The sequence below is a fragment of the Gymnoscopelus microlampas genome, assembly GCF_963454915.1.
Source record: "Gymnoscopelus microlampas genome assembly, chromosome: 10".
Taxonomy (NCBI): Eukaryota; Metazoa; Chordata; class Actinopteri; order Myctophiformes; family Myctophidae; genus Gymnoscopelus; species Gymnoscopelus microlampas.
This window is the reverse complement of record NC_139947.1, coordinates 51,759,405-51,772,945: the sequence shown is the minus strand read 5'-3', so window position 1 is coordinate 51,772,945 and position 13,541 is coordinate 51,759,405.

The following is a 13,541-nucleotide window of genomic DNA, read 5'->3' as shown; positions in this document are numbered from 1 at the left end:
TGGACGGATAACAATCCAGTGACATACATACTGACCAAAGCAAAGTTGGATGCGTGTGAGCAGAGGTGGATTTCCAAGTTAGCACCTTACCAGTTTGACATCAAATACATCCCTGGTCCTAAGAACATTGTTGCGGATGCCCTGAGTAGAGAGCCCTTCGTCCAGCCCAGTGCACTCCATCGTTTGACGAGGGTGGCATATGACGCTCTGCTGGCTGAGGCTGCTGCTGTGGGGCCAGGTCTGGTGCAGGATGTGTTCCGCTGGTCAACTCATCCAGTTGACAGGGCCTCTGGTGCAGAGCCTGCTGCTGGTTCCCCGTCTGTGACATGTGCTTCCCAGTCTGTGACTGTTGCTAAATCTGGTGCTCTGTCTAAACAGGAGGTGGCTGCAGTGCTCCGTGGCCATAGTCAGCAAGATTGTGGTGTTTGGCCGTATGCTCTGCTGTTGCCGCAGTTTCCCCAGACGGTGTTGCCGTCGGAGCAGGTTGGAAGTGAGCTGCTGTCACATAGTCAGCTGATGGGGATGCAGAGAGATGACAGTGTGTTGAGCAGAGTAATGGCCTTTGTGGAGAGAGGGCGGAGACCGTCAAGAAGGGAACGTGATGCTGAGCCCGTTGATGCCATTCGATTGCTGAGGAGCTGGGATAAGATGAAGATGAGGAGTGGTGTGTTGTACCGGGTGTCTAAAAATCCTGTTACAAGGAAGACGACATGCCTGTACGTTGTTCCCCAGTCGCTCCGGGACAGGGTGCTGAAAGGTGTTCACGACGAGGCAGGCCACCAGGGGCAACAAAGGACCCTGTACCTCGCGAGACAGCGGTTTCACTGGCTTGGACTGGAGAAGGATGTGAGGGAGTATGTTCGCTGCTGCAGACGATGTGTGTTCAGTAAGACGCCTGAGCCTGAAGGTAGAGCCCCCTTGGAAAGCATTATAACATCTGAACCTCTTGAACTTGTATGTATAGATTTCTGGACTGCTGAGGATTCTGCAAACCAATCTGTTAATGTGCTTGTTGCCACTGACCACTTTACCAAGATGGCACATGCCTTCCTGTGTCCCAACCAGACTGCTAAGGCTGTTGCACACCAGCTTTGGCATAACTACTTCTGTGTTTATGGTTTTCCGGGCCGCATTCACTCAGACCGGGGGGCTAATTTCGAGAGTGCCTTGATCGCTGAACTCTTGAAGGTTGCTGGTGTCCAGAAATCTCATACAACGCCATATCACCCTATGGGCAACGGCTCATGTGAGAGGATGAACAGGACCTTGGGAAACATGATTCGTGCTCTGCCTCCGAGAGCCAAACACAAATGGCCGGAAGCATTGAAATCCCTCACATTCGCGTACAACTGTACTGTTCATGAAACCACAGGTTTTGCGCCGTTTTTGCTGATGTTTGGGAGGATACCGAGGCTGCCCATTGACATGGTCTTTGGTTCTGTCATGGACGACCCGGAGGTGGTGGACTATGATCGGTATGTCCAGTCATTGCGGAGGGACATGAGAGAGGCTATGGAGATAGCACAGGCTGCTGCGACCAAGCAGTTGAAGAGGCATGCTGACCTTTACAATCTGAGGGTTCGTGGAGCTCCTGTGGAGATAGGTGATCGTGTGCTGTTGGCTAACAAGGGAGAACGTGGGAAGAGGAAGCTTGCTGACCGCTGGGAAAATGCAATCTACCTGGTTGTTGGACTGAATGCCGACAGTCACACCTTCAGAATTCAGCATAGCTCCTCAGGCCAGGAGAAGGTGGTGCATCGTAACTTGATCATGCCTGTGAACTTCCTTCCTCTCCCTGATGATGCCTCTGATGATGGGATGGAGGTGTCTGCTGTGTCTGATTCTGATGATTTGGATAATGAACCTGGGATGGTGGATGAGGATGCTGTTTCGGATGATGCAGTGGAGTATAGGACCAGAGCATGGGTGTCGGATCTCCCTTCTGAGAGGACCAGTGAGGCGGGTGTGGAGGATGATGCTCGGACTTTGGACACTGAGCGGCTTGATCCGGCTCCTTGCCTGTCATTACCCGTCACCTCTGGTGCGTTGGAGGGACTCACTGATCTGCCTCCTGTTTCCACCTTGGATGCTGCATTGTCCAGTCTATCTGTCCAGTCGGGGGATTCCGGCGGATCAGCCCCTGAGCTCGACAGTGGAGGGCTTGAGTGCAGTGGTGAACAGTCATGCACAGCCCAGACTCATGCTTCCATGCCCCATATTCAGTGTCCCGTTGCGCCTTCCCCCACCCCACACCCCACAGCTGCTTTAGTTGGGCGTAGGGGGTCTAAGCGCAGGTCTAGAGCGGGGAGGGTGTTTAAACCAGTGAGGAGACTTATTGAGATAATGCATCAGGAGAGTGCAGTACCTGTTGGTTGAATTGGTGGGTTATACTATGGGGAGTGTTTTCTTTTTTTCTTTTATCTGTGTTTTTGTTACACTTGTTGAGCCATGTTGCAGTCACATGCGTATATGACATGTAACAGGCATGTTGTTCCTATGTGCGGTGAGGGGTTTTGGCCATCCTCTTTTTGCACTAATTCTTGTGAAGAATGGTCTTTTGACTGGGGTGTGTGACTGTAGTACGGTATGGGATGCTCAATGGGTGTGTTTCTTTGTACATAGTTTATGATGTTGTGTACCTGTTTTTTTGGGGGGGGGGTTTTCCCCACCTCTTGGTCAGATTTTGTTTTGTTTTTGGTGAGCAAGTGGATTTCAGCAGGGGGGAGTGTAACAGAGATTAGTGGGTTCCACTTGCTCCCTAAGTAAGGGCATTTCTTATTGGTTAGTGGGCGGCACCTTATTGAGTAACACAGGTGTCCATGTTAGAGGGGTGCCAGTCTTGATTATATTTGCCCAAGGTAAGATGTGTTCCTCAGCACACTATATTTTCAATAAGAGTTTACTGTGATACTGTGATGTATACTGGTCATTCTAAACATGCTAAATGTACCTACATGAAGTAGTGATGCTTTGTACATGTTTTCAGTTAGTCATTTTCAGTCATACCAAACAGTATATTGTCTACAACAAACTGCTGTTAATTCTGTTGTAGACGTGCTGCTGCATCGCGGGTGTTACACCAAAAGCGGTTTCTGACCAAAGAATTGTGTCTATTCCTACCAGGTACATATTGTTTTGTTTTATTTCATTGTATTGTATTGTATGTTTATTGATTGTTAGAAGGGGTGCCAGTCTTGATTATATTTGCCCAAGACGTGCTGCTGCATCGCGGGTGTTACACCAAAAGCGGTTTCTGACCAAAGAATTGTGTCTATTCCTACCAGAATAAACTGTCAACAAAGAGAGGGTCTGGAACTTCATTCATCCACACAACACAACGCAGATCAACTGTTACACACACACAAGCTATTGCCCGTGTTCACAGTGGTTAGTCCCAATGGTCTGAGTATCTACAGGGCTGACAAGAGCCTAGCACAGCCTAATAGAGCCTAGTATAGTCTAGTACATCCTAATCTATCCTAGTCCAGCCTTATCAGTCCTAGCATAGCCTTGTACCCCCTCCCCTATTCTGTTCTCCCAAAAGGCTGGACTAGTCATGGGTGTACTACTGTAGGTTGTACTATACTAGACTCTACTGGTCTATAATAGGCTGTTTTAAGCTCTAGTAGGCTGTGCTAGGCTGTACTAGGCTCTATTAGGCTGTGCAAGGCAGATCTGTACTATGGTCTACAAAGGTTCATGCAAAACTATTGCTCGTGCACACACAAGCTATTGCCCGTGTACACAGTGGTTAGTCCCTATGGGTTGAGGATCTACAGGGCTGACAAGAGCATAGTACAGCCTAATATAGCCTATTAGAGTCTAGTACAGCCTAGTACAGCCTCATCTATCCTAGTCCAGCCTTATCAGTCCTAGCATAGCCTGGTACCCCCTCCCCTATTATGTTCTCCCACCAGGCTGGACTAGGCTAGACCTGGGTGTACTAGGTTTTACTGTACTAGTCTCTGCTGGGCTCTAATGGTCTGCTTTCAGCTCTAGCAGCCGTTGCTAGGCTTTACTGGGCTCTATTAGGCAGTACTTTACTTTGGCCTACATATGTTCATGCAAAACTATTTCTTGTGCACACACAAGCTATTGCCCGTGTACACAGTGGTTAGTCCCTATGGGTTGAGGATCTACAGGGCGGACAAGAGCCTAGTACAGCCTAATAGAGCCTATTAGAGTCTAGTACAGCCTATTACAACCTAGTCTAGCCTAGTCCGGCCTGTTCCATGCTAGTATAGCCTATACCACCCTCCCCTAGTCTGTTCTCCTAAAAGGCTGGACTAGTCTTGGATGTACTAGGCTGTACAGTACTAGACTCTACTGGTCTCTAATAGGCTTTTTAGCGGCTCTAGCCGCTCTATACCTGACTTTGTCCGTGTGCGTCAACGTTCTGATTGGTCAGGTGCGTCAACAAAGTGATTGGTCAAGCTTCACGCGACACATGGCTATAAACACATTATAAACACATATCAATGACAAAATGTATCAAAGGCGCCGCTACCTTCACACAGGGTGTGATTTTTTAATCTCTAGTAGGCTTTGCTAGGCTGTACTAGGCTATATTAGGCTGTACAAGGCAGATCTGTACTATGGTCTACAAAGGTTCATGCAAAACTATTGCTCGTGCACACACAAGCTATGGCCTGTGTACACAGTGGTTAGTCCCTATGGTCTGAGTATCTACAGGGCTGACAAGGGACTAGTAAAGCCTAATAGAGAGTATTAGAGTCTAGTACAACCTACTCTAGCCTAGTCCAACCTGTTCCATGCTAGTATAGCCTATAGAAATGATTTCATGTGCATGCCATAAGCAATGCACAACACGTCGTTGCAAATGCCGGAAATCTGGGTTACGATGCACAGCCATGTGTGCATGTCAGCAACGGAGTGATGATCAACCTCCTTGTATGAATGTGGTCTAGTGTCTAGACTTTCGTTCAACAATGGCCAATACAGTATCTTTAGAGTACTAAACCGTTATCTGTTATGGGGGCCGCTATTTTGCATATTTCGGAGTAGGCTGATTATTATATTATATTATATTATCATATTATATTACTTACAAATTCTTTACTCACATTGTACAAAATGTATATAGACACTTCATTTGTCAATTTTGCTTGCCTGGCCACAGAGTTATTGAAGATAAAGGTGCGAATTTGCCAATTTGGCAGCCATTCAAATATGCAGATTAGAATGTCAAAAACTAAACATTTAGCATGGGGAAAAAGTATGTATTTTAGATGTCCTAAGGATGGCAAAAATACAGATAATTAGGAACAAAATAAGGGGGATGCACCTTTTGCACCGTTTGAGTACTACGGTACATCATTTTATGTAATGGTGGCCTCTAATTTGCATATTTATTTACATTTATTACATTACAAATATCTTCCACACATTGTATGACCCTCAGAACATAAATATATACACTTTATTTGTCAGATTTGCTTGCTTTGTTATAGAGTTGTTTAAGAAATACTTCAAAATCGGCAGCCATTTTGATATGCAAATTAGGAGGTTAAGCACTAAGAATTTTGCTTGGGAACCGTGTTTTTCTGATTCAGCACCCTTGAATTATGTAAAATGGCCTGGTTCCCGACTTTTACCCCCAAATGCCTCTAACAATCACATATTTCAGAAATCCCACCGGTCTATCACAACTCGCATGTGTTGTGACCTTGTAGATTTGCAACTTTCACTATTTAAAATATATATTCTACCTATAATGACATCCTCAGAATCAGGATACCAGGGTTTAAGTGCCATCATGCACCTTTCTTGGTGCCCACAGCCCATATGGACTTAAAGGACATTGATCAAACAAAATAAATACTGTATGTACAGTACTAGGCTACACATATTGTTTCAATCACAGGGTATTGTTTATTGGCCTTTCAGTTTCAGCATGATCACAGGTTATAAAACACTGAATTATTTTGCTATTACAATAAAACAGCACAAGCATTTCCTCGACTTTCTAACAGTGTTTGTCCAATTCTCAGATCATTATGCTCTTGTTTTCCATTCATTAGCTAACTAGCCAAAGTCCTGATTGCATGCAGACACATGTGTGCATGTAATCATGTTCATACTTCACCCATTCATAACAGTCCTCTACTTCTCATGTCTAGGTTTGTGATAGACCCAGTACATCATCTCCAGTGGAGATGATCTCCTCAGAGTCCCCAACTAGCATAATCATCCCAAGCAGCCCAGGGCCAGGGCCAGGCCCAGCACCCGTCCCAACCCAAGCACCATTTAGTCCAGGGGCCAACACTGATATTTTCACAAATTGGTACCACCTGAGGTGGCCGTAAAGTTTTTGTATTTTTGTATTCCTACATGTCTCTAGTTTATATTTTGGTATGATACATCTTCCAATTCAGTAGCTTAATGGCAGTTATCACTACCTACCGGCTAATGTATCCGGTAGGAGACACAAAGTAGAATCTTTGTGTCTCCTACCGGAAATACACCCGGGCATCAAATTATTGCGACAAAAAACAAAATATATCCATGTATTCAAGGCTTCATGGGGTGTGCGATTGATAACTTCTCAGATTTTTGGTGTTTGCAAAAAGACTGCTTTCCATAAGCTTGTAAAAGTTGACCCTCCTTCGGTCTAGGGTGGTCATAGCTGAATGGGTAGAGGGTCCCCCTGGGAAACTTAAAGGAGGAGTTCACCCAAAAAATGATTTATTTTCTATCAATTGCACACCCCATGAAGCCTTGAATACATGGATATATTTTGTTTTTTGTCGCAATAATTTGATGCCTGGGTGTATTTCCGGTAGGAGACACAAAGATTCTACTTTGTGTCTCCTACCGGATACATTAGCCGGTTTAGAGTGATTACTGTCATTAAGCTACTGAAATGGAAGATGTATCATACCAAAATATAAACTAGAGACATGTAGGAATACAGAAATACCAAAAATGTACGGCCACCTTTGGTGGTACCAAAATCTGGCTTGGCCCCTGGACTAATTCAGCTGTTCTTTAACTCTCACTCTCAACAAAAGGCAAAGAACCCAGTGGTGCAGAGAGCTTTCTCCTGCCAAGATGGCACCAATAGAAAGTGGCTAAAATATGATGAAGAAAGTGATACAGCCTTTTGTTTCGTTTGTTTGGCCTTTGCAAAGCCCACTGACCCCATCATTTGTATTAGTGGTATGACAGATTGGAGGCGTCCACACCAGCGTGCAATGGAGCATGAGCAGAGCCATGCATGTAGGAGTTGTGCAGAAGCATATTTCTTGCAGGCTTCAAAAGCCAACATAAAGAGTTTGTTGAGTGGGAACCAGATGTCTGCTCACAGAGACCAGGTCAGAAAGAAACGACAGGTTATGGAGCGTATAGTAGATGTAGTGAAGGTTATAGGCAAGAGGGGGCTTAGCTACAGGGGGGCAGAGAATGAGGCAGCATATGCCCTAGAAGACAGCACTAAAGACCATGGCACTTTTTAGAGCTCATTCTTCTGAGAAAGTATGACGTGATCCTGAAAGACCATCTCACTAATTGAATTGAGCAGAACACAACACATCATCAGTCTGGGGCAAAAGTCAGAGGTTCCCTTGTCATTTATTTAAAAAATAACAGTCAATTCTGTTATAGATACAGTTGAGCAACTGATTCAAGAATCAATTTCCAGTGACATTCAGGATGCTGGGATGTTCTCAGTCCAAACTGACACAAACACAGGACATCACCTCTCCTCTTAGGATCAATGCTCAGTTATTCTGAGATATGTAACTACTGTGGTTAATGAGTGGCTTATTACAGTGGTCAAGTGCAAGGAGTCCACTGGACAGTACTTTGTCCATGCTGACAGAGGTCATCGCCAAGCTGCAATTGGACATGGACAAGTGTATAGGAAGTGCGACAGGTGGAGCATCTAATATACAAGGTCAATACAAAGGCTTCTCTAACCTGTTGTCCACACAGTCCCCAAATAAGGTATATGTATGGTGCTATGCACATGTCCTGAATCCGGTGCTGGCCGACACAACCCAGACAGTCAGACAGTGTCTCACTGTTTGCTCTCCTAAATGACATTGCAGTTTTCATCAGAGTCATACAAAAGGATGACTAAGTGGGAGAATGAAAGCCAGGACAAGCGACACAGACGACTTTCTCCAATTGGAGAATGCATAGATGCCCAATAACCATCTTGAAATTCAAACTTTACTTTGTTTCTGAATCTACACCCATCTGATCTAGCAGCCTCTAAGGGCTGATCGTAGGGCTTTTAGCTTTATTAGATTAGCACTTATAGAGCTTGTTTTTTTATATACCTGAGAGAGTGTTGCACGTGGTCTTCCTGTGTAGTAATGTCCATGTTGACACATCAGCCTCTTCCTGTTCCTGTTTAATCTGTGGTGGTTGTGGTTCCTCCTGGACCAGACTGGGGCTTCTCTTCTCCTCATGTTCAGATGAAACCTCTTTACACACAGACAGAAGAAAGACAGAAGAGGTAGAATCAGCACCACAACTCAACATGGGTTACCTGGGTTCCATTATAGAGGCAAATCTTTCCAGTGATAAAATGGCATCTAACAACTGGTCAGTAAGAACATTGAGGACTCTTAACAGAAGAACTCATCCAAAGTCATTTCAACTATGCATTTACCTCATGGTAACATAGCTCCACAAAGGCCTTAGAAACAAGGCTCCAGACATCCCAAAAAACACTGGTCAGGCTCCTGCTTGACCTTACATCTACAACTCAATTAACCCCTGCTCATTTTGCTAGGGTGGGATGGCTCAGGGTAGAGGACAGCAATTTGCAATGGGCCTGGTCTACAAGATGCGCTACACTACAAAGACACCCATGTACCTGTCAAACTACTTCACAAACGTCAATGACGTCCACAATCACAACACCAGAGCAGAGGTAACTCCACTTATCACGTTCAACCCAGATTTGGTGCAAATCTGGGTTTGCCCCCCCCCCCCCCCCCCCCCCCCCCCCCGAACTGTTTACTGTACTTATTTTGCTTTTTGATTTCTAACAGTTTATATGATGTATGATGTTTTGCATAGTACTGTATATTTGTCTGCCATTTTATGCTTCGATTAATTGAGTACAAAGGACCCCAATGGAAACAAGCCATAGGCTTTCTTGGGTTTAAAATCCTCTTAGCAGACCTTGTATTGAACTGTGCTTTCCTGTGCTAATATTCAATCAATCAATCAATCAATCAATCAATCAATCAATCAAGTGTAGTTAAGCTAGCAGCTTAGCTATTAGTATCTATTAAGCTTGTGTTGAACGTATGTAAACATGTGTTTGACATGAATCATGAACCAACCTGCTCTGTGTAGTTTGATGTGTGGCTGTAGCATCACGTCCAGCAGTTTGTTCTGTGTCTCCAGCAGAGTTTCTAGTGTCTCTATCTCTCTCTGGAAGAGATTGCACATGAACTCTGCAGCCGCACTGAGGCGCTCCAACACAAACACTCTGACATTAAGCTTCACACTACAAACATCAACACCACGCTGTTTTTCCAAAACACACACTATCTCCTCTCCCACCATTGACGTCATGTGTTCATTTATCTTCAGCCGTACAGACTCCATTTGACTCATTTTACCTCCTTTATCTTTATGAGACATTTTCACCAAGCTCTCTATAAGTCTATTCCTACGTTGAGGATCCCAAACAAATGAAACGATAACGATAGCCAGGCTCCTGAAAATAAACAACACGCATTTACTTCCGGGTCAACGTTTTACAAGCATGAGCAGCAGAGGATCCAGGCACTGTTGCCTTTCGCCACCTGGTGGAGGAGGTGTGTAACTGAGTAAAGGATGGATGGATGGAGGGAGGGACTGCCTTCCACTTTCTTTTGAATAACATGAATGTTATACAAAAATGAAATTCATTTCAATATCTCACAAAATACATATCAATTATATATAGACGCAAAGTGTGGTTATTATATTCTTAATTAAAATGTTGATATTATCAACAACAAGTACCAAACATATGTACGTGTCTACATATTTTGACAGCTTCAGTTGCTAGTTATTATTGTGGAAATGTAACATTTCCTCTGTGAGAGAATGAATGAGTTTATACTAATATGCACTTTAGGAGATTGTTTCAATACAAAAGATGACAATAATTATGTAATAAAATAATGGGAAATATTAAAATGAGAACATTAGAGTAAAGAATAGAAAGAGAAAAGGAAAAGTGATGGAAGAAAATGGAAGAAGAAAAGGTGGACAGGGCCTGTTGCAAGAAAACGGGACCCACTGGGCCATAGTCGGCTATTAGACGTCCGTCTAAAACCGGGTTATAATTGGTCTAACAGTGAAAGTTTTTTAGCGGTCTAGGCTTATTCTAGATGTTGATTAGCTGTTTTTTAAGCGTCTGTATATAGACGTCTATATTATAGACGTCATCAACGGCTACTATAAAAAAAAAGCAGCTAATCAACGTCTAGAATAAGCCTAGACCGCTAAAAAACCTTTCACTGTTAGACCAATTATAACCCCGTTTTAGCCTAGCCCTTAGACGTATTTTAGACGTCTAATAGCCCGAAAAATGCTCAGTGGGTAGTCTGACATCGATCTGGATGTTGGGGTTGGGGCAGCTTAAATATAGATTCTAAAAGGATACATACACATTGTAATGATATTTATTTTGATCTGGATGTTGGGACAGCTTAAATACAGATTCATCACATGGTTATATTTCTGAGGTCTGACATTCCTCTTTCTGACTAAAAGATGTGTCCTCAGCACTTCTCTTCTGCCTGAATATTGACATAAATAGTTGTGTAATGTTACACCCTGTACAGGTGTCACCAATGATACTAATTAACAACAACCTATATGTATTTTAGAGGCAAGGAACCATGGAACCATCTGGAAGATGAGCTTTCTACAACATCCCTTCCTTCAACGTAATGAATCTGTTCTGTTTTCTCCATCCTTGGTCTCTCTGCTCACTAAAAGGCCCTGTTCAGACTGGCAGCCCAAATCACATTGTTGTCCTATCAAGATTGGAACTAGATTCATTTGATAAGGCCTGAACAGCATAAAACCACATGGAAACTGACTCTTGTTTGAAATGTGATTCAAATGTGATTTCTAAAGATGTGTCTCAGTCTGGATATTCTGTCACTGTAGCAGGATTTATACTTTGTCGTACAACGGTGTCCCTTGCCGAAAACAGATGATATACAAGTTCACAATGCGACGCGTTGTGAACTTGTATATTGGCTATTTTTGAATACACAAATCTGATCTGATTCACTTGCAAATAACAGTGTGAACAGTCAGTCCTAAAGATCAGATTTGAGAAACAAATCAACAAAGGCCTTACTTTTTAAATCTTAACACACAGCCTGTTAAACACTTGATTTAACCACTTGAACCCCAGCGTCCATATTCTAGGGGGAAACATTAGCCAAAATAGCAGATCTACAAGTTAACAATGCCTCAAGTTTGCGACACATTGTGAACTTGTAGATCTGCTATTTTTGGCTAAGAGATTTGGAGTAGACGCTAACTCAATCCAGTTCTCTAAGACTACAGGTGTTTAAAATCAACAAACCTTGTATTGGCCCATCATCACCTTTGAGTGTAATTGATCATAGTATGTTGTATAGCCTACATGTAGGTAGTGATCATAGTATGTTGTATAGCCTACATGTAGGTAGTGATCATAGTATGTTGTATAGCCTACATGTAGGTAGCAACGTGGTGTTGTTTCTGAAAAGCTGAAGAGCTTATAGAATGTGTTATGAATGCAGAATGTTATTTAATTATCATAACTGAACATGTGAATTACAACAGAGGTGTTGGTGCTTCATAATAACGGTGCCAGACCAGTGAATGGCTGAGCTGACAGCGGCTGTGCTCAGTCTATAATGTTTTGTAAATATACTTATAATACTGCTTAACACTGTATAATTATAAAAAAAAACATAAATACTAATGATTAATAACAATAATCATAACATATTATAAAGCCATTTATAATGTATATGGTCAAGTATCACACAGCTTCATACTTACAGGTCACTTACAGACTCTTTTATTTTGGCCAGGATTCTCATAGTTATTATAATAATTATACAGTGCATTATCACTGCTCATTAAACATAAATAATCGAGGCAAAAGCTATAAATACTGGTGAGAATTAGGGGTGTGCCGATACACTAATTTCACGAAACGATACGATACGATATTTGGCTCACAACTTCGATACGATTTCGATACGATACGATACGCACTTTTTTTATTATGAAAATAAATGGGGGAGAAAAAAAGTTTAGGACAAATAAGGACAAATAATTCTGTTTTTGCATTATTCAGACATGCAAACTTGTAGCTTTTCAGCCGTTTTGAATCCAAATAGGGCAATAGTGTGACACCTGACCCGAAAAAACAACAACATGTTGTCACCCTTTTCACCTCGGGGCTGTTTGCATGCCTGATTATTTTGATTGGTGTAAAAGAAAAAAAAAAAACAATATTTTTTTTCCCCAAAATGATACATATCGTCGCGAAAACGTATCGCGATATATCGCGGGACGATATATCGGCACACCCCTAGTGAGAATGATATTGATTTGAAGTCATAAGGCCCAGCCCTACATCATACGTTTGTCTGATATTATTTATAAACTCAGATTGATCCTTTGAAAAAAAAAAAAATGTTTAACTAACAGCTTCTCTGCGTATGAATCTATGTGCATTTAAACCAAAGCGTTTGTCACAAAGTGCAACTAAAGATTTTTCCTCCCTGTATGAGTCCTCATGTGTGTTTTTAGATTACTGTTGTGACAAAAGCCTTTGTTACAATGTGCACAAGTAAATGGCTTTTCCCCTGTATGAGTCCTCGTATGTGTTTTTAGATCACTGGTTTGACGAAAGCCTTTGCTACAAACTGTACAAGTAAATGGCTTTTCCCCTGTATGGATCATCATGTGGATTTTTAGATGACTGTTTTGACGAAAGCCTTCGTTACAAACTGTACAAGTGAATGGCTTTTCCCCTGTATGGATCATCATGTGGCTTTTTAGATGACTCAATTGTATAAATCCTTTGCTACAAACATTACAAGTAAAGGGCATTTCTCCTGTATGAATCCTCATGTGTATTTTTAGATTAGCCTTATGAGTACAGCCATGGCCACAAACTATACAAGTAAATGGCTTTTCCCCTGTATGAGTCCTCATATGTGTTTTTAGATCACTGGTTTGACGAAAGCCTTTGCTACAAACTGTACAAGTAAATGGCTTTTCCCCTGTATGGATCATCATGTGGCTTTTTAGATGACTGTTTTGACGAAAGCCTTCATTACAAACTGTACAAGTGAATGGCTTTTCCCCTGTATGGATCATCATATGTCTTTTTAGAGAAGTCAATTCACTAAATCCTTTGCTACAAACATTACAAGTAAGCAGCTTTTCTCCTGTATGAGTCCTCATGTGTATGTTTAGATTACCCTTATGAATAAAGCCGTGGCCACAAACTATACAAGTAAATGGCTTTTCCCCTGTATGAGTCCTCA